This window comes from Electrona antarctica (genome assembly GCF_951216825.1).
Source record: "Electrona antarctica genome assembly, contig: scaffold_32, whole genome shotgun sequence".
In the NCBI taxonomy this organism is placed as follows: domain Eukaryota; kingdom Metazoa; phylum Chordata; class Actinopteri; order Myctophiformes; family Myctophidae; genus Electrona; species Electrona antarctica.
Window position 1 is genome coordinate 1,601,137 of NW_027638678.1, and position 21,236 is coordinate 1,622,372.

The window sequence follows — 21,236 nt, forward strand, 5'->3', positions numbered from 1 at the left end:
TAAGTTTCTTAATCAGTTTGGAGGGGATGATTGTGTTGAATGCTGAGCTAAAGTCTATGAATAGCATTCTCACACAGGTGTTGACAGTATCCAGGTGAGAGATGGTGAAGTGTAGGGCTGTAGCAATGGCGTCCTCCGTGCTCCTGTTTTCACGAAAGGCAAACTGGAACTGGTCTAGGGTTTGTGAGATGGTGGATTTCACATGAGCCAGGACCAGCCTCTCGAAGCACTTCATTATGATGGAGGTGAGTGCGACAGGGTGGAAATCATTCAGCCTTTCAGCAGAGGGGTGCTTCGGTACCGGTACGATGGTGGTGGTTTTAAAGCACATAGGAACAATTGCTTGGGTCAGGGACAGGTTGAAAATGTCAGTCAGAACCCCGGATAGCTGTACAGCACAGGCCTGGAGAACCCGACCAGGGATTAGTCAGGCCCAGCAGCCTTCCGTGCATTTGTCCTGCACAGTACCGCCTGCACGTCAGTGGTGGTGAGTATGAGGGGCTGGTGATGTGTAGGGAGGACAGCTTTGGTGGCTGTCTCCATATTCTCCCTATCAAAGCGAGCATACAAAGTATTTAGCTTGTCAGGGAAGGAGGTGTCACTGGACAGAGGTGAAGCTTTAGTGGATTTATAGTTTGTAATAGCCTGTATACCCTTGCCACATGCGCCGGGAGTCAGAGTTGTTAGCGAAGTGCTCCTCAATCCTCAGCTTGTGGTCATGCTTGGCCCTCTTGATGCCCCGTTTCAGATTAGCCCTGGCTGTGCTGTAGGCCTCTGCGTCGCCAGATGTAAAAGCGGTGTCGCGTGCCTTTAACAGTAGACGGGTTTCTCTGTTCATCCATGGCTTCTGATTTGGGAAAGTTGTAATCCGTTTGAGGGTGGTAACACTGTTAATATTTGTGTTGATGTAATCCACTACAGCAGAGGTATAGGCATTGATGTGAATGCCTATACCTCTTTGTTCATTCACCTCTGGTAGAACAGGGAAGCCAGACTGAACTAACACTGAATTGGAAACAAAGACAAAGGAAATGTTGTTTAGAGGCATTCCTGGACTGGACTGAAAATAGCAAAACCTATAGTGTTAAGTTAATGTACCCTATGTACCATATTATCAATTTAGCATCCATTTATATTTTTTTTATTTAATTTAACCTTTGACTACCTGACTACCAACCTTGACTTGATTGGTAGTCAATGCTAAAATAAATCAAAACAAACAAATGACTAGATAAAAAAAACATCCTTATGGCATGCTGTATATCCATATAGACATAGGAAGTAACTTACAGAGGTCTTGATGATCCTTGGGTGTGTTGAGAGAGTTCATCTTCAGCTGAAGTCTGGAGTCCACAGTCAGATGTGATCAGAAAGTATAGATATCCTGGAGGAGTTGTGGAGAACAACTACAAACTCTTCTTATACTGGAGAGCCTGAGGTGGAACCACTAACTGCTTGGTGTTGATTGGCCAAAGAGTGGAACAATACAGTCATCAGCCACCAATCTCAACCTAACAAACTGCTGCATGTGCTCCACCCCTCTCTGACTCCTCCCCAGGTCATGCTCTATGCAACATTCTAGAAATAAACTGCTAACTGTGAGATTGCTTTGTAAGCTTCATATTTAATATATGAATCTATCTATATCCAATATAGAGTATCTGGCTATCTGGATAATATATGTATAGTCTAACAATATTGAATAAGTGGATATTAATTCTAATTAATTGTTACTGCAGCAGAGCCATAAGAGGATTGCTCCACATTATTTCAGTAACATAGAACCAGCTCTGTGTGAAGAAACAACAAAATACTATTTGTCTTCCAAAACACAAACTGCCACCCACCGCCTAAAATGATTGCAAACAGTCTTCATAATTAGTACACAAGCCTTCACATCTTGTCTTTTACAAGTATAATACCGCACACCCTGTACGCAACTACGCACACCCCGACTTTATTCAAGTCAAGTAAATTTTATTTATATAGCACATTTAAAAACAACAGCAGTTGACCCAAAGTGCTTTCCAGAGAACAGGTAGACCGTAGTTTATCACAGTGCAATAGTAGAACAAACAAACAAAATAACAACAACAACAATAAACAATAAATGTCACACTAAAAGATTATTCCAAAGTGTATATAGGTCCAGCTACAGACAATCACCTTTTCACTAGGAAAGACCAAACATCAGACATGAGAACCTTTTAGATGGTTTATTGAATAGATGTGGCGCGTGGACGTTTATGTACTCGTCGCATGGGGAAGGAGCATGGGACGTGAGGCATAAACGGCCACGGCAGGACAGGTGAGGGTGAAGCCAGCATGGTCATCGAAGGTCAGCACCACACGCTTTCTTGCAAGAGTGCGGTGTGCGGCTTAGATGGCCAGGGGCGGGGGGGGATGCCATAACGGGCCTGATCATCCAAGGTCACGACCTCACGCAAGCGTGAAGTGTGCGGCTTGGGTGGTCGGGGCACGCATGACATGTGGGGCGCCGGCGTGACCATCCAGGGGCATCACTACTCGCGAACGTGTAGCATGCGGCTTGGATTGTCAGGTCGGGGGGAGGATGCCATTAAAGGTGCTCAGCAAGAACATCGAAGGTCATCACCGCACGCGAGCGTGCAGTGTGCGGCTTAGATGGCGCGGGGCACGAATGACATTGGGGGTGCTTGATCATCGAAGGTCAGCACCACACGCTTTCTTGCAAGAGTGCGGTGTGCGGCTTAGATGGTCAGAGCACGGGAGTGGGCGTGGGGCATGAATGACATCGGGGTGCTTGGTCATCGAAGGTCATCACCACACGCGAAGCGTGCGGTGTGCGGCTTAGATGGTCAGAGCACGGGACGTCGGCAACAGTGGGATCAGGTTCGAGGGGGCGTGGACCCAGGTACTTTGGCTTAGGGGTCGAGGCGAGCGCCTGTGTGATTGTGTTGGAACCCCAAAAGTATCTTACCATCGGATTACGAGACCATGGAGAGCTGGGCATTGTGCAGGTCCGGGGTGTTGGTGCGGATGTAGCCGTGGTAGGCCTGGGACGACCACTGGCCGAGGATCTGGATCACGTGGTCGGGAACTCCCTTGCTCGAAGCCGTGGATGCTGCTCCGATTCTGAAGGAGTGGCCTGAGAAGTGTTCTGGGGAGATTCCCGCTTTGGTGAGGACCAGGCGGAGGTGGGAATGGAACCAGGTGCGGGTGGCGACTGAACCACTGTTGGTTATGAAGAGGGGATCCGATGGTGTAGCGTGCTGGGCACGTCGGGAGAGAGAGTGGTTAACGAGGGGCTCGTATGGGCTGAGGAAGGTATTGAGTTTGTAGAGGAAGATGGGGGTGGTTTTACCAAACTGGTCCGTTTTGCTGTGCTTGATGGTGAAGATGAGGGAGGAAGTGCTGTGGATGGTTAGGTCGGCCAGCCTGGGATGGAGAGCTGGGTCGAACCTGGAGTTGGAGGAGGTGAACTCCGAGCATCTGAGAAACCCAAAAAAGGCTAGAAGGAACATGGCCTCGAGCGTGGCGTCGGTGTGGGGGTCTGAGTAGCCTGTGCGGAGGATGTGGACGCAGCTGGTTAGGATTTCGGCTGTGAGGGGTTGGCGTTGGGGGGGGAGTTTTGGCTCGATCCTCTGGAAGCCTTTGAGTAAGAGGGTGGTCTGAGGATGTTGTATGGATGGATGGGGAGAGCCGGTTATGAGTTTTGTGAAGAAGTTGATGCCGCACAGGTAGACTCGGATGGTTGATGACCTGGCGGTTGTGGAATGGAGGTAGCTGATGTAGGAAGAGAGGGTGATGAGGTCCGAGGATGGGAAGTGGACGTGGAAGAGGGTGTGGAAGGACTGGAAGTTCTTCCAGGCTGTCCAGTAGGAGGAGAGGGTGGATGGGGCAATGCCTTGCAGGATCATGTGCCGGGAGTGAGTGAGGAGGTGGTGAAACGGGTGGTTTAGGGGAAGGTCATTTCCGAAAAGGGTCAAGCTCCTGAATCTCTGAAAGGAAAAGCGGGAAAGAGAGTCAGCGATGGTGTTCTTGTGACCGGGGATGTGGGCTGCGCGAAGGATGACATTTTTTGTGACGGTTATCCAGGTGAGTCTGCGGAGGAGGGCCATGATGGGGAGGGAGGAAGATCTGCCTTTGTTGATGATGTGCACTGTAGTGAGGTTGTCGGAGTGGATCAGGATGGACCTGCTGGCCCATTCTGAACCCCAGAGGGAAGCCGCCACGACTATGGGGTAAAGCTCGTAGAGCGCGGAAGAGTGGACGTCGCTGGCTGACTGGGCCAGCAGCGCCTGGGGCCACTTGGCAGCGAACCACCGACCTCCGAAGTACCCCCCGTACCCGATGGAAGGTGCTGCGTCGGTAAAGAGCTGCAGATCCTCTGGAGATGACGCGAAGTCCTGATAAAAGAAAGTGATGCCATTCCAGTGGGTCAGGAGCTGGTGCCACAGTCTCAGTTCCGAGAGGCACTCGGGAGTGAAGGTGACTTGGTGGTGGAGCGAGGGGACTGAAGATGCCAGGAGGAGGAGGTGGGAAATGAAGGAGCGGCCTTGGGGGATGATGCGAATGGCGTAATTGAAGTGGCCAAGGAGTGAGAGGAGCTGCTGCTTGGTGCACTGCGGGGCGACGAGGTGGTCGGAGATGAGGAGTAGAATGCGGTTGAGCTTGTCTGGAGGGAGTGAGGCTTGGAAAGTGACGGAGTTGAGCGTGATGCCGAGGAACTCTATGGTGGTGAGGGGGCCTTCGGTTTTTTCGGCTGCGAGGGGGATTCCGAGGCGGTTGAAGACGGACTTAAGGATTGTGAGGCTTCTTGCTGGTAGTGCTGATGGGGGGTCGACTGTGAGGAAGTCGTCGAGAAGATGGACCAGGTATGGGAGTTTGTAATTGTTAGTGAGGATCCAGCAGAGGAGTTCGGAGAGGTTGTCAAAGAGTTTTGGGCTACTCTTACAGCCAAAGGTCAGGCGGACGGCAAAGTAGAAGGAATTGTCCCAGTGAACACCGAACAGGTGCCAAGAATCTGGGTGGAGTGGCAAAACTTTGAAGGCGGCGGTGATGTCAGCCTTAGACAACCAGGCGTTGCGGCCGGCAAGACGGATGAGGTTAATGGCGTGTTCGACGGTGGCATATTGGAGGGAGAATTCTTCGCTGGGGATGAGGCTGTTGATGGTGCGGACGTGGGTGCCGTGGGGTGATGAGAGGTCGATTATGAGTCGTTTCTTGCCTGAATATTTGCGGGTGGCTATGCCAATGGGGCGGTAGGTAGGGAAGGGGGGGGAGGGAAAGGGGCCGATCATAAAGCCGTTCTTAACCTCCTTTTGGAGGAGGGAAAGAACGGTCTCTGGATCGGTGGTGGCGGACAGGAGGTTGTCGCAGGTGTGGCTGGAGGAAGGTAGGGTGATGAGTCCGGGGGAGAAACCATGGTTGAGGCCGTCTAGGAAGAAGCGGATGAAGGTGGGATTGGGGTGGTTGGAGAGTTCCTTGGCTAGTTCTGGGATGATGATGGGGGTGGTGAGGTGTTTGGCCAGTCAGCTGCGTGATGGATGTTTGGCTTGTTTGTTGGTGCAGTTGATGCGGGTGTGAGATTTGCCACAGAAAGTTCAGATGTGAAGCATGCGGCAAGAAGACATGTCGCAGCCGCCTTCGTTGTAATTATTACACAACATCTTGCTCCCTATGAACAGGAGCGGACGGCCGCGCCTGTCTCTGGCGTGGCTGGCGGAGGGAAGGGGTTTGCTGGAGGTGGTGACGCTGAGGAGGGAGGGGATGGTGGAGCTGGTTTGGAGTGAAGCGTGGGGGCGGGGTTCTGGGGCTATGAAGGTGCAGAGGGTGGTGGGATGGGTGGGGCAGTTGCAAAGACTGCAAGCTTCAGAGGTTTTTCCTGCAAAAATCCGGCAGTACAGCTCCAGGTCGAGGGAGCCCCAGTACGTGCCGGAATTGAATTGCTGGAGTCTGGAGGCGGCCCTGGCAGAGAATTGCCGATGGTACTCATAGAAGAGGCTGCCTCCGAAACGGGCGCAAAGGTCCATACACAAATAGGTGGTGGTCATCGAGCTCTGCGGCCTGCTGGAAATAGGAGGGAGGGACGGGTGGGGCAGAAGGGAGAAAACCGGGTGGAATTAGTTTTGTAGTGTGTGGTGGATGGAGGATACTGGCCGTTTGCATGGTGGATGGGGCTGAAGTGGCTGGAGCTCCTATGGTTGAGTGATGGGAATGGAGATGGTGGGCGTCTGGGGAGAATGAGAGTCTCTTAAATGTCACTGTGGCAGCGGAACGCTGCGTGACGTCACCGGAGCGGGACGGAGCCGCCGACTTTGTGGCGGCGCCGCCACGCGACGTGGCAGCCCGACGCGAGGGGTTTCCGCGACGCGACGGCGCTGCCTGCTGCGCGACGACGCCACCACTCGGCCGAGAGGACGCCCGAGAAGCGTCTCCTGGGCTGGGTGGATGACGCGTGACGTCACGGCTGCGCGACAGACTCGCGTTGGCTGGCGAGGCTGCTGTTGTTGTGCTGTTGCTGAGCTGAGCAACGCGGGTGGACGTGAGTAGTGTAAACAAGGCTAGCTTGTTTGCTGAGCGGGTGAAGTTGATGCCTTTGGTGATGAGGGCTCTTTGAAGGCCGACTACGGTCCAATCTGACACGAGCGTTGGTGCTGGTAGGTTGGAGCCGCGCGGAGAGGCGACAGGAAGGCTGGTTGGAGAAGCCGCTGCTGCTTGAGCCTGCTGGCCGAGGCGACGGGATGAGGTGCGGGATGGCTTGGGCTGCTGGACCGGTACCGGGTTCTGCTGGTGCCCGTCTCCTGACGGGGAGGAACGTGGACCCTCGCGGAACTCCCGGGGTGTCCGATTCATGTTGGACGCGGCGGAACCGGGAGGTACGTTCACAACTGACCTGAGTCTACCGCGGAGGTGCTCTGGGGTGTCGGGCACGAAAAGGAGATCGGCGGCGACGACGGCTCGGTGAGTACCGGTGTCGGCGGCGGCGGGTTCGTTGGTGGAGGGTACACCGACGAATAGATCCTCGTCGTCCGAGGCATGGATATTCAGCAGGGCTGCCATACTGAGCGTTGGATTGCAAGCTGAGGTGAGCTAGATAGAGAAAAAATACGCGTATCGATTCTCTTGGCGTTGGTGTGTGCTTTGTTTACTGGAAACTGGCACACTGGCATTTTTTTAAACTTGCGTTTAAATACCCCCGGTGGTAGGTGAGGGAGGAGTGGCCAGGTTGGTTGGAGGTGGGTGAGTGGTTGGCAAGGGTGGCAAGGGTGGAGTTGGCAGTGGCAGGTGGGTTGAGCTAGGTAGTCATCTGCTTGGCCAAACCTCCCGAACCTCAGTTGTTCCAACTCCATTTCTTTTCAGATTTGAAGGGGGGGCTGCAATGAGTTTGAGAGTGGAGGATCTGAGTGTCCTGGTGGTAGGGGGAGCATTTATTAGTTCAGAAATATAGGAAGGGGCAAGGCCGTTTAGGGATTTAAATACAGGACCCTCTGTAGGTGGGAGATGGCGGAGTGGACTTTAGAAGACAGTGGTGGGGTTTCTGTACAGGACTGGTCAAGGCCTAACAACAAATTAGTAGATTGTCAAATCCTCAAAGTCTCATAGCCAATTGTGCTCTATTGTTCTCATTTAATCGCTTATCTATATTTACAGTGAAATAACAACAGAGACACAATAACAGCAACAACTGTATTGTCTAAACCTGGGAAACTGGGACTGGGACACTGGGACAACTTTAAGTCTTTAAGTTTGTTCAGGTTGTGTTGCTCTGAGGGAATGAGGAGCACTCAGGTGTGTGGAATTAGTTTCAATAGGGTTGTGATGACTGCACTTTTATTCAATGTTTTTTTAGAATGCTAAATAATGAACAAAACCCACATTCTTACCCCAGGTTAAAATGTAAACAGGCTAAATGATGGTGGCTGATGATTAATTCACTGTAGACAATACATTCAAATGCAGAGATTAAACATGTTAATGGTCACTGTATCTGGCATTGGACAGATCACCTGTTAATGATCACATTATGGATGAACTGAGACCATTTTACACCTCTTTGACTCTGAGTTTCAACAGAACTACAGAAATAGGTCTATGACACAGAACTTATTATTATCCTTTGTGAAATGTTAAAGGTGCTGTAACTTGTAAGGGATATGTTTTGTTAAAATAGCTCTAGTAATCATTGGTATATTGTTTGTTCCGTAACAGAGGTCTTCCCATGTCTCCATACCCATTTCACTAACATTATGTGAAATGTGTTAATAAAATTGACCAGTAGGCTACTATGAAGAGAATAAGGCCCATGGGCTCTTCAATTTAAGAATGTATGACACAATATTTCGTTCACAGGTTTTAATTAAAAAAATGCTCACATGTGCTTACCACATATATCACTCCAAGAGGCGCGTTGTTGTCTGTTGTAGCAACACATTCTCACACATAATTTTACCTCGCCTTCTGACGTTTGGCAAAATACTTCAATTACCTCAATTCTTGACGTATTTCGGAAAAATAATACGTCATGGCGTGACTTAAGTGTAAAAAGGTCACGCTCTGACGTTTTTTATTTTTCTGTCTAAAATAATCTGAAGCTATATTATTATTCATGTCATGTTAGAGCAGGTCTGAAATAAATGTCAGAGCTGATATCGACATATAAATATGAAATACATGCTTAAACATGTCACTATGTCTAATGTTATAACCATTGGGTTAACCAATGCTAACAGCTTCCCTGCTAAAGTATGCAAATTCCGCTAAAATCCGCCTTTTTGTACACAATCGTTTTGGAAGATAATACTAGTCTTTTACTAACTGGCTAACAGAAATAGCAGATAAAGAAGTATTAACACTGATAGTTTGTAAAAAGTGTGTTTATTTTGGTCCGCCTAAAGCTAATTCATGCTAATGTTCCAGCTGGGGGCACTGGTGGAAAATGCGGAAATGGCTTCCTATTTCCAATAGCAGAAGAAGAAGACTCGAACGAATTTAGTGTAAACATTGTAACATTATGTCACCATAACGTGGTTATTATTAGTTGCTTTGGAATGTACCTGCCATGAAAATTAAGGTCATAATAACGCAGATCGCATCGATATGTAATATAGTGCGATAATGCACTTGTTTAGCTACAGGATTGATATCAATATATTAGCTAAATGTAGCTAACGGCTATCGTTGCGGCGTTGCCAGTTTCTGCGAGAGAAATAAGCAACCCGCCCGGTATATGAAAACAAGACCAAAATAAGCGAAAATAGCCGATCTACAAGCAATTAACAACACAAATCTTGTCCAAATCTGATATGGGGTCCCAGTCCCTGGCACAAAATACATTTTTTGATGTAGGGTTCTTGGACAATACATAATTCTGGGGGTCCTTGACATGGAAATGTGTGAAAATCACTGGAAACTTTAGAAACAAGCCCCCCAAAAACGCAACCTGCAAGGCTGCAACTACCAATAAGCTCAAAGTCGCTTATAATAAGAGGACTTGGCAACCCTCGCAACAGGAAGTTAAGTCATTTGACACTACTCGGTGAATATAAATAATAATAAAAACATGTAGGACCAACTTCCTGTAGTGAGGGTTGCCAAGTCCTCGTATTATAAGCGACTTTGAGCTTATTGGTAGTTGCAGCCTTGCAGGTTGCGTTTTTGGGGGGCTTGTTTTCATATACCGGGCGGGTTGCTTATTTCTCTCGCAGAAACTGGCAATGCCGCAACGATAGCCGTTAGCTACATTATTTAGGCGGACCAACATAAACACACTTTTTACAAACTATCAGTGTTAATTCTTCTTTATCTTTATACCGAAATACGTCAAGAATTGAGGTAATTGAAGTATTTTGCCAAACGTCAGAAGGTGAGGTAATCATGATGAGACAATGTTGGTTGTAGGTGGCAGTCTTGGAATGGAATGCATTGTTGTGACCCACCCGACACCCCCTCACCTCCTGTGGGGGGGGGGGGGGGTGCTCTAAGAAGTGTGACTTGATAGCCCATAGAGCTTCGAAGTCTGACGTCACTTTCAGTAGAGGGTGTCAATCTCCAGGTTCATGTATTTGTTTTTTGCATTGAGATCCCCAAACGGCGATTTTAGGTCGCTTCATATAAGAACTGTGTTTGAAAAATAAACCGACCACCTCGGCGTTTCTGTCAGGGGAGTGGCTGTGCGTCGTTAATGATGTCCATTCATATTTGATACAGCCAGTTTCTAGAGAAAATGGAATTAATGTGACCGCAAAAGCCTTGAAACTACATATGAATGCAATGTCGCTGAGCATATACGTCACGCCCAGCTGTCAACATATTGCGTTCCTGAGATTCCTCGTTGACGTAAGCTCAGCTGGTGGTGACTCGACTCGTACTAACCACGATACATTATATATCAATAAAATAAAAATAAAAATAAAAATAAACGTAATTAACGTTCAGTTTCTGTTGTGCGACGGGCTGCGGGCAGAAGCAGCCTACCCGGAAATGTAGTCTCTGGGTTGTTTGGCTCGTTTCTAACGCTTATTTTGTTACTCTTTGGGTATATTTGTACATTTCCACCTTCAGTCGATGCTTCATATCCATATGAGTGAAAAGGCCCGGGTGATCGGTTTATTTTTCAAACACAGTTCTTATATGAGGCGATCTAAAATCCCCCTATGGAGAGTACAATGCTTATAAAAACATACATGAACCATGGCGCTCACTGCCCTCTACTGGTAGTAGAGGGCAGTGCAGACTTCGGTGCTCTATTTCAACGTAGTAGGCCTATTCAACTTGTAGACTCTGATTGTGGACTATGTTTGGTTCTGTATGTTTAAAGTCAATACACAGCAACCTTTTGGACTGGTTCCGCAGATACATGTTGTGATAACAGCCGATTGACAAGCTCGTTGTGAGCATGTAGATCAGCTATGTTCACAATGGTTGCCTCTTTCTAATATTATTTTCCAATTTCGCCAATATTTGACTGGTTTTATAATAGCCGCCTAGCAGTGAAGGTATTTTCTATTATATTTAATGTATATCTTTTGTGAAAGCCTTAAACAAAAAATAAATATAATAGAAAAGAAAACTTTAAGGTATTACTTTTTTTACTTTACCATCACCTGGGGGGGGGGCAGATTTCACCTAAGAAACAATGCTTTACCATTAAAAAATTATCTACATGTTAAACATTAATGCAATAAGAGTAATTGTCAACATCTCTAATTACCAGGCAGCGGTGGCCGAACGGATTGCGGAGCGGTCTTGATACCGGAAGGTCGCCAGTTCGAATCAGCGGTCCGACACGTTACAATTACCACCGCTGAAGTGCCCTTGAGCAAGGCATTGAACCACTACCATGAAATGTTCTATGAGCAGGGCCTGGCTGGAAACAAGTTCTTGAGCTTAGCCCAGATACCCTGGGTAAATATAGTAACTTTGCTTTGCTTTGCTTTTACCATGAGTAATTCAATAAATTCAATAAACAACAACATATCAAATACCATCCAAAAGCCCATCAAGAAGTAGTAAGGAAACACTGTATCAGATATAACAATTAACAAGCTGACTGCAAGCCCCGTCAGCCAGACAGGGCAGCAACAGGCCACCCTGTACTGAAGAGCTTTGTACCTCAGAAACACCACACCACACCATGGGTGAACCATCACTATGTAACGCTCCACACAGATACAACACTGGAACGATGGGATGGAGAATAAGAAAAACAAAACAAAAGCAAATCTATTAGCCATGTCCAAAATTAAGTTGTATGTGAAGAGCCAGGCAAAGTACAAGACATCGGTCAAGGTAGAGACAACTCCAGCGCCTCCAAGCAGACTCAGGTCTCGTCACCCCTACAACAGGGCAGCACAGGAGATGCTCAACTCCATCCCTGAGGACATCTCCAGAGATGCATGGCTTGCAGCAGCGTGGAAGCAGGAGTGGGAGTCAGCCGGGCCCTCCCGCATGCACCGGTACATCTGGGAACCAGGAGCTGGTGCCATAGCTGGAGATGACCTACCTCGCCAGCAATGGACCACACTAAACCGCCTAAGAACTGGGGTTGGGCGCTTCAATGCACCAATGCAGAAGTGGGGATTGGCGGACAGTGCGGCATGCGAGTGCGGTGACCCTGAGCAGACCGCCGACCATATCATATACACCTGCCCCTTATACAGACCACCCTCGGAAGCCAGCCTCTTTGACCTGGGACCAGAGATGCGGGCGTGGCTCCACGACACAGAGTTGGACCTCTGACGTTACACGAAAGAAGAAGGTAGAGAGGATCACAGATACGATCAGGTTGAGATAGAAGAACTCGGAGGCGATCGTCCCACCAGCTCCACTCAGTATCAGCCACAGAACGTAGCTGTTGATGGGCAGACCCAGGATGAGCTTGATGGAGTTGATAGTAATCTGTAGGGCCAGACCGGTGTTGTCATCTGATGAAAAAGAGGGGATGGAGGAGTTGGTGCCATTCGCCAGTGTGTCGTTCATTCTAAGGCTCTGTGTGTATCCTCGTAACCGATACAGAAGATGGATTTGAACACAGTTGACCTGATATAACAGGTGACACAAGTTAACATTTTCAACAACTCTTCTCAATGTTCTTCTGAAAACAACAACTATTCAAATGAACAGTGAACACCAGTGTAAATTATTTTGATTTAGTCTTAGTCTTTTGAAAACACACATTTGGTCTTTAGTCCCATTTAGTCTTCTAAAAGTATTTGTTGTTAATCTAGTCTAGTCTTAGTTGTTTAGTATTAGTAAAATACATAGGTTTGAATATGTAATACAGACACAGATTTATAATAATATTTTAATATGAAACATGTCTCATTTTATTTGTTAGTGTCAAATGACACAATGAAGAAACATATTTATTTTTCAGTCATTTGATACTTAAAAATAAAACGAGACATGTTTCATGTACATGACCTTGATCTTATGGCCTGCTCTCCTGAAAAGGTATGACATCATTCAAGGCAAGCTGATCTACAATGTTCTTTAAAAATAGATCCACGGAACACATAACTCTTAAGTCTGAACAAGTGAACAAGTTATCGTCTTCTACTGTCTGTACAAAATCAAAAAGATAAAGTGCAATTCTCAAAAGAATCAACAAAACATCTTGGCTGTAATATTGCCATTGCACACAATCACAGTATGCAGGTATACAGGTATTTCATAAACAGGTCATATTATAGACAGTTTGTATTATAAATCTTCCATTGTAAGAATAATCAAAATGAATGAATAAACAATTGTTCATGAACAGGTCATATTATTTAGACCAGTGGTTCTCAACCTTTTCAGGCCACGACCCCACAAGATAATACTATTTGAACTGGTTCCGCAGATATGTTGTGATAACAGCTGATTGACAAGCTCGTTGTGAGCTTGTAGATCGCCTCTTTTCACTATAGGCCGTAATAACCTTTCTGCTGAGTTTTTCTACTCTTCAATTTTATTTTTTTTGCTGTTTCTAAATTCTTGTATAATGTGTTTATTATGCTCTGTGTCTTGAACTCTTAATGCCTCATATTTATTTTTTTGCCACCCTGTCTAGTTAAGTCTAAAATAGGCCTGCGTGTGACATTCAAATAATGCGTGGTGCTCGATGATGCAGAAACTACCACAGATGGATGTTCAATGCAAAATTCTGACCCAGACATCAACATGTTTGAACTGAAGCGAGACTCATTGGAGCTGCTGTCACCACAACCTCTAACGTTAAAGTGGTAGAAGCCATGCAGGCATGCACACACCAAGCCGTGGTGACAGCCGTATAAAGACGTCTTTTCTTTTTAAAAGAAAACAAACATTGTGATCTGATGTAGACCCTCAGGTCAATCTCACACAACAGCAACAGATCCAGACTGGCCATATTTGAAACTTCTCACATTGTTTATTAAACAGACATGGAGAGCCCTGTGACTGAACAAACACTCCATTACAATGAATATATGATATCAGAATATAGAGCTTTAACCATTTATCAAACAAACAAACAAAGGTCCCGCATGCTCAACACAGGGCCTAAAGTTAAAGTAGAGTTCCCTTTTCTAGTTGATTCATCCAATAGGAAGCTCCACGCAATGTCTCTCTTCAAAGACAACTCCAGCTATGACAATAATGCCACAGTATTCGGAATGGGTTACAGTACTTTGTTGTTGTCATATGTTTGGTTCTCTACGTTTAAGTCAATACACAGCAAACAAAGGCATTTTATTTTCCATCGATATTTCACATATTATGATTAAAATAAAAACAGATGAATTAAAGGTATTTCATAAACGGGTCATATTATAGACAGTGGGTATTATAAATCTTCCATTGTAAGAATAATCGAAATGAATGAATAAAAAATTGTTCATGTTCATTTAGACCAGTGGTTCTCAACCTTTTCAGGCAGTGACCCCCCAAAATAATCCTGTTTGAACTGGTTCCGCAGATACATATTGTGATAACAGCTGTTGTAGATAAGCTATTTTCACGATGTTTGCCTCTTTCTCGCTTTTTATTGAACAATGTTGAAGACACGGGTACTATTACCCACCCCACGAGGATTGTAACATCCATGGCTCTGGGGCGAGCACTTTATATTTGAAATCTGAACATGTATGTAGACGTTAACGTTCTAAATGGGAAAAGTGCATAAAACAGGTTGAAGTTCCGCCATGACAGACGAGCGCCATGTGAACCATGGCTAAATCGTCTCGTATACGTAATAATAAGTCAACTTTCCGAGGGCGAGTGTTCCAGATGTCTTTCTGATGGATTTTTCTTGGCTGTCATCCAAAGGATCATACGCTATTATAACTCTATGGGGAAGACCATTTTGTTTACCCCGGGCTAAAACCGGATGTGACGTTTGTGGGTGTTCCTGTCTACGATCGTGTCAATGTATACTATTCTATGCTATACATATGTAGGCTACTATGAAGTGCTAAGACTACATACAATGCAATTCTAGTGCTGTCTACATAACATGCTATAAGTATGTATCAGATGCTATCCAAGTCTACAAAAGTGCTATCTAAAGGGGTAGGGTAAGTGCTACGGGCCATGATGGAGTCTGAAAAGGTGGGTTTTCAGACTATGGCGGACGATTGGGAGTGATGCTGCAGTTCTGACTGTAATGGGAAGTGCATTCCATAGTTTTGGAGCCAGAAGGGAGAAGAGTTTGGGACGTGTGGAGTGTTGTCCCGGCGTTTTTAGTGAGGGTACTGCAGCTTCCCTGCGTTGGCTTAGCTTTGTACCTGAGAAACACCACAGGGTGAACCACCGCGATGTAACGCTCCACACAGACACAACACTGGAATGATGGAACAGGGAACCAGAAAAAAACACTAGAAGTAATGCGAAAAAACCCTGAACAAAATTAATGTGCATGTGAAGAGCCATGCAAAGTAAAAGACAGAGGCCAGGGAAGAGATGGTCACAGATACGATCAGGTTGAGATAGAAGAACTCGGAGGCGATCGTTCCACCAACTCCACTCAGTATCAGCCACAGAACGTAGCTGTTGATGGGGAGACCTAACCTGACTCCGCCAGATGGGGCAGCAGAGAGTACCCAGTGTACTCTTTGCTACCGCATCTGGCGGAGTCAGGTTAGGGGAGACCCAGGATGAGCTTGATGGAGTTGATAGCAGTGGTATAAAGACACCATATCATGGATGGACACTGAATCTTATATGATATTGTTTATTAATCTTCTCACATTGTTTATTACACAGACATGGAGAGCCCTGTGACTGAACAAACACTATTGCAATGAGTATATCAGAATATAGAGCTTTAACCGCTTAACAAACAAACACACAATAGTCCCATGCTTAACACAGAGCCTAAAGTGATTTAACTTATACACCCATACAGGGCGCCACACCTGCTACATACTGTACATATGTCACTGATCATGTGCAGCAAATGATGTACAAATATAACCAAGTTCCCTAGTTGATTCATACAATGGGAAGCTCCAAGCAATGTCTCTCTTCACAGACAACTCCAGCCATGACAATAATTCCACAGTATTCGCATATATCCAACGGGTTACAGTAGTTTGTTGTTGTCTTCTATGTCTTCATAGTTGTTGTCAAAATGACAAACCCAAAACATCAAGGTAGAGCAGGGGACAACGCCGTGAAGCACCGGACAAAGATTTATGTTCTGACAGTTAGTTTGTGCAAGGAGTCCAGTATTTATTGGTGGTGGGTTGATTGTAGCAGAGTTCACAGGTTTGTAATTGGCTGGGCTGATGAGAGTGGAACCAGGTGTGTAACTAGGACTGAGGGCGGCAATGGGAAGTGGGAGTGGCTGAAGTGGAAAGACAGACACAACTGGGCAGAGGGAGAGATACAGAAAGAGGGGAATAAACAGGCAGAGGGCCAGACCATGACAATACTAAACTTACGTACAATCATGTTTGCTTGTGCATATCACATTCTACGTTGCCTGTAGATGTCCCTATCATCAGATAGGTCATTTGTTAAATAATGGCTTGACGTACTTGACCTCACCACAAAACTTAAGGGCTGTACCAGACAGAAAAAAGACTGGAAATGACAGTTTACTCTCTTCCTTCACATCTTGTCTTTTACAAGTATACTACCGCACACCATAAGTTGCAATGCAAGTTAAATTTGTTTCGACTTTAGAAGACAATGGTGGGTCTTCTGTACAGGACTGGTCAAGGCCTAACAACAAATTAGTATATTGTCAAATCCTCAAAGTCTCATAGCAAATTGTGCTCTATTGTTCTCATTTAATCGCTTATCTATATTTACAGTGAAATTCCATTGTGTAATGTATAGGTCATGTGTTCATAGTGTAAGGCATTATTAATTCATGACCAGGATAAGTCAGGATAAATCAGGATACGTCATTATCCGTATAATAATCATATCCTATATCCATTATTACATTGCTATTAACAACAGAGACACAATAACAGCAACAACTGTATTTGTGTAAACCTGGAAAACCTGGACAACTTTAAGTCATTGTTCAGGTTGTGTTGCTCTGAGGGAATGAGGAGCATGCAGGTGTGTGAAATTAGTTTTAATAGGGTTCGACTGCACTTTTATTCAATGTTTTTTCAAATGCTAAATAATGAACAAACCCCACATTCTTTCCCTAGGTTAAAATGTAAACAGGCTAAATGATGATGGCTGATGCTTCATTCACTATAGACAATGCATTCAAATGCAGAGATTAAACGTGTTAATGGTCACTGGTTGTCTGGCATTGGACAGATCACCTGTTAATGATCACATTATGGATGAACTGAGACCATTTTACACCTCTTTGACTCTGAGTTTCAACAGAACTACAGAAATAGGTCTATGACACAGAACTTATTATTATTATCATCCTTTGTGAAATGCTAAAGGTGCTGTAACTTAAAGGGATATGTTTTGTTAAAATAGCTCTACTAATCATTGCTATATTGTTTGTTCAGTAACAGAGGTCTTCCCACGTCTCCATACCAACATAATTATTACTATTTCATAATGTAAAATGTGTTAATAATAAAATTGACCAGTACTATGAGGAGAAGAAGGCCCATGGGCCAAATCTGAAATGGTAACCAGAGAATTGGCCATTTGAGATGCATGGTCTGAGTAGGAAAGAGAGAGAATACATCTTGTGATGTCAACGTGCAATGTCAAATATAAAAAGAGACAGAAATGCCTCATCAAGTAGAAAAACTAGAAAATAAAAAAATGAATTAAAAGTAATAAAAATCACTCACCCTCACACATTATGACAGTCACCAGAATATGGGTGTTTTCAATGAATCTGATGAAAGGAGATGTAGTTCGCACACCGGCCTTGAGCTCAACATTTTTATTTCATGGAGAAGAGGATACAGCGTTTCGACCCCTTCGGGTCATCGTCAGGATATGTTCAATTAATCTAACATGGTTAAAATGGTGTTTGAAAATACAATGGGAAGCTTGTATATGGACGTCTGTGACTCCTTTCATATATTTGACCAATGGCTGTAGCCATAATATATAAGAACGTACACAATATGTATTTTGTAACACGTTTTATTTCATCCATACTTACACATGCATGTAAAAAATGTGATTACGTGCTAATTTATTTCCTGTCACAGACAATGTTTCTAATTTAAAATGTCTTGAAAATGTCCAATAAGAAAATACATTAACAAGTTAAACAAAATCAACAAAAAAAATCATTTGGGTTTCTCTCCAGTGTGAATTCTCTGGTGGCTTTTAAGGTGTGCCATTTGAGAGAAGTGTCGTCCACAATCATCACATCCATATGGTTTCTCTCCAGTGTGAATTCTCTGGTGTGTTTTAAGGCTTGACATTTGAGAGAAGTGTTGTCCACATTGATCACATCCATAGGGTTTCTCTCCTGTGTGAATTCTCTGGTGGCTTTTAAGGCTGGACATTTCAGAGAAATGTTGTCCACACTGATCACATCCATAGGGTTTCTCTCCAGTATGAATTCTCTTGTGTGTTTTAAGATTTCCCATTGTAGAGAAGTGTTGTCCACAATCATCACATCCATATGGTTTCTCTCCAGTGTGAATTCTCTGGTGTGTTTTAAGGGTGTCCATTCGAGAGAAATGTTGTCCACACTGATCACATCCATAGGCTTTCTCTCCAGTGTGAATTCTCTGGTGGCTTTTAAGGTTGCTCAAGTTAGAGAAGTGTTGTCCACACTGATCACATCCATAGGGTTTCTCTCCAGTGTGAATTCTCTGGTGTTTTTTAAGACTTCCCATGTGGGAGAAGTGTTGTCCACACTGATCACACCCATAGGGTTTCTCTCCAGTATGAATTCTCTGGTGTATTTTAAGGTCATGCATTGTAGAGAACTGTTGTCCACACTGATCACATCCATAGGGTTTCTCACCAGTATGAATTCTCTGGTGTGTTTTAAGGGAGTTCATTTGAGAGAAGCGTTGTCCACATTGATCACATCCATAGGGTTTCTCACCAGTATGAATTCTCTGGTGTGTTTTAAGTCTAGACATTGTAGGGAAGCGTTTACCACACTGATCACATCCAAAGGGTTTCTCTCCAGTGTGAATGGTCTGGTGTGTTTTAAGGTGTCCCATTGTAGAGAAGTGTTGTCCACACTGATCACATCCAAAGGGTTTCTCTCCAGTGTGAATGGTCTGGTGTGTTTTAAGTCTAGACATTGTAGGGAAGCGTTTACCACACTGATCACAGCAGTGGCATTTTTGCTTAGCTAAGCTTCTTTGTTCATTCACCTCTGGTAGAACAGGGAAGCCAGACTGATGATGCAACACTGAATTGGAAACAAAGACAAAGGACATGTTGTTTAGAGGCATTCCTGGACTTAAAATAGCAAAACCTATAGTGTTAAGTTAATGTACCCTATTATCAATTTAGCATCCATTTATAATTCGATTCTACAATCATTTTATATTTTAGAAAATACATGACAACAGGTAGTCAATGCTAAAATAAATCAAAACAAACAAATGACTAGATAAAAAACATTGGCATGCTGTATATCCATATAGACACAGTAAGTAACTTACAGAGGTCTTGATGATCCTTGGGTGTGTTGATAGAGTTAATCTTCAGCTGAAGTCTGGAGTCCACAGTCAGATGTGATATCCTGGAGGAGTTGTGAAAAACAACTACAAACTCTTCTTATACTGGAGAGCCTGAGGTGGAACCACTAACTGCTTGGTGTTGATTGGCCAAAGAGTGGAACAATACAGTCATCAGCCACCAATCTCAACCTAACAAACTGCTGCATGAGCTCCACCCCTCTCTGACTCCTCCCCCAGGTCATGCTCTATGCAACATTCTAGAAATAAACTGCTAACTGTGAGATTGCTTTGTAAGCTTCATATTTAATATATGAATCTATCTATATCCAATATAGAGTATTTGGCTATCTGGATAATATATGTATAGTCTAACAATATTGAATAAGTGGATATTAATTATAATTAATTGTTACTGCAGCAGAGCCATAAGCGGATTGCTCCACATTCTTTCAGTAACATAGAACCAGCTCTGTGTGAAGAACAACCCACTCTCCCCCAAATACGGTGAAATAGCACGGATTGGCACACTGGAAATGCGTGCATATGACACTAGATTCCCCGACATTCCGTGGATATGTACTTTATTTCCTCCCCGTTCACTTCTATACGTTTCTCGTCGGTGACGTCACGAGGACAATCCGTGTATATCTACTAAATTTCCTCCCCGTTCACTTCTATACGTTGCTCGTGTCGATTCGTTTGCGATATTAAACAATATCAAATCTCGCTACTGATGATTTATTGATGACTATTTCTATGTATTTGATGTCCCAGGTGTTGTTCTTGCTTACTGCAAATCGCTATGGAGTGTTATTATTATATTCATTAATAAGAATAAATCTTTTTGATATTATTTTTGACCGGAAGTGCCCTGGTCCCGTGCATAATCACCTATTTGGACTCGTACGTTTGCGATATTTTAAACAATACTCAATAAAATCATATTTTAATCGCTACTGATGATGTTTGATGACTATTTCTATGTATTAGATGTACCAGGTGTTGTTCTTGCTTACTGTAAATCACTCTGGATTGTATTTATTTAAAAAAAAAAATGTTTACCGGAACCGGAACCGGAAGTGTTTTTGCTGCCAGGCTAATCCTAATGTTTTTGCATAATAACATTCATTGCGTTGTTTTTGTTGTCGTGAATGGTTGTCCTCAGACTTTGCTTACTTAGCCTAGCCACAGCCTATAGTACCCACTACCAGCCAGTCTGTTTATTGTACAGGTGAATATTCGAGCCAAGGTAAGATTTGTTGCTATAAATCACAACTGTATAAATGTTTTTTCAGTGTTAGTAGCATGTTAGCTGCTAGCAGTGGTCCATAGTTAAAGGGAATGCCAACAACAACAATAGCATGCTAACGATCTCTGTAAATAGTAGTTAGTAGCTAGCTAGCCTAAGATTTAGACTCGTATTCTAAATATATTCGTTTTCAAGCAGAATCGATGAATGCGTCTACGGGAGTCTAAATATTAGGCTAAGCTAGCTACTAACTACTATTTACAGAGCTCGTTAGCATGCTATTGTTGTTGTTAGCATTACCGTTTTACCTCCCTTATGATGAATTCCTGTTCTGTTCTTTGACTATATAGAAGTGTCTATTTGTACGTCTCTAAATGTTTTGATGAACCCTCTTGTAAACAAGTGTAATGCTTAATTGGGTCGTCCACTCACAGTTAACAGTCTTT